Source organism: Pinus tabuliformis, chromosome 4_1 (assembly GCF_031772625.1).
Source record: "Pinus tabuliformis cultivar Carrire ecotype Pingquan chromosome 4_1, CPIR1, whole genome shotgun sequence".
In the NCBI taxonomy this organism is placed as follows: domain Eukaryota; kingdom Viridiplantae; phylum Streptophyta; class Pinopsida; order Pinales; family Pinaceae; genus Pinus; species Pinus tabuliformis.
Window position 1 is genome coordinate 153,031,994 of NC_142303.1, and position 1,915 is coordinate 153,033,908.

Genomic DNA, 1,915 nt, shown 5'->3' on the forward strand with positions numbered 1-1,915 from the left:
GGACCACATCACATTCAATGTCCAAAATGAGAAAGTATCTGTCCCTGCGACAAATACATACTCTATCAAGATTCCTCCTGATAATGTGGATAGAGTCACTGAAGCTATTGAAGACTTATCAAAACTAAAAAATATTATCAAACATGCTGACCTACATGGGCAAGAAGTTCTCAAAGATATTGCATGTAAGCTTAGGACAGAATGCACAACAGAGCATCCTGGTGCATTTGGGTTCCGAGAAAAGTACTTTGTTTCACTTCCTTTCAGAAAAGGGTCTGATCAAAAACCAAAAAAGGCCTCAACCAACCACATGAGCCCTACATAGAAAAAATTGTGCCAACAAGAAATCAACCAACTCTTAGGCAGGAGATTAATTAAACCCTACAAAAGTTCATGGCCATGCCCAACCTTCTATGTCAACAAACACTCAGAACAAAAAAGAGGAAAAAAGAGGTTAGTGATCAATTACAAGGCATTAAATGAAGCGCTAGAACCCATCAGGTATCCTCTACCCAGAAAATACATGCTCCATGCAAGAATCTTAGGTGCTAATGTGTTTAACAAATTTCATCTGAAAAGTGGTTTCTCGAAGATAGGCATAGATCCTCAAGATAGATATAAGACTGCCTTTGTTGTCCCAGGAGGACAATACCAATGGACAGTTGTGCCTTTTGGCCTGAAGAATGCGCCTTTTGAATTTTAGAAAGGCATGGAGGTTATTTTCCATGATTTTGATTTTGTTATTGTTATATTGATGTTTTTTAGTTTTCAGCAGAAACATACAACAACATAAGAAGCATGTGGAATCATTTTATCAGGTTGTTTTCAAGCATGACTTAGTTCTATCTCCCACTCAGGATAAGTTCATCATTTCTCAAACCAATATCGAATATCTTGGACTATATATTTCCCAAGGGAAGATTCAACTGCAACCTCATGTTCTGCAATCCCTATTGAGATTTCCAGACCAGCTTCCTGATATCAAATCTGTCCAAAGATTCTTGGGATGTTTGAACTATATTTGGACATTCTATCCAGAACAAGCTAAGGATACCAGAATTCTTTAGCAAAGATTGAAAAAGGATTCAGTATGGCTACCATAGATGACTGTAGCAGTTCAGTGCATCAAAGATAAAATTAAGAATTTGCCATCTTTGTCCCTTCCTGAACAAGATTTACCTTTCATTTTAGAAACTGATGCTTCTGACTCTTGTTGGGTTGTTATTCTTCTACAAAAGCATCATAAAAGAGATGAGATTTGTGCTTATGCTTCAGGAACATTTTCGCCGACTGAGTTGAAATATCCATCCTCCCATAAAGAAATACTAGCTGTTAAGAATGGGATTAAAAGATTTCGCCTTTTCTTAAAAAGTGTACATTTTATTTTCAAAATAGATCTCAAGCATGTGAAAGGTATGCTACAAAATAAAAATTTGTTGGAACAAGGGAATTCCCGAGTCCTAAGATGGGCACTCTAGCTCGAAGGATTTGATTTTGATATTATCTACAAAGCAGGAAAAGAAAACTATCTCGCTAATATGATGACCAGCGAAGGAACATGAGATCTAAAGGTTATATCCATCAAACAATTTGAAATAGGAAAAAGTTCATCAAAACCCCAATCTCAAATCAGTTTATGCCTGTCATGTCATTATCAGTTCTGCTGGGATTGTATTTCTCAAAAAAAAATTATCACTACCATTAGAGATCCAAAAAATGATTTTAGAGAAATGGTTCAATTCCGAAGATGGGAGACATAGTTATAACATCAACTAGAGTCTCATTAATAATAATCACATCCATTTTGGTCAAGCCAAGGTAAACCACCCAAAGATTGTTTATATCTTTGATCCAAGTTTAACTTGGATGGATTATTATGGAATTTTGCAATATGTCAGCGCTTGGGAAAGGATTT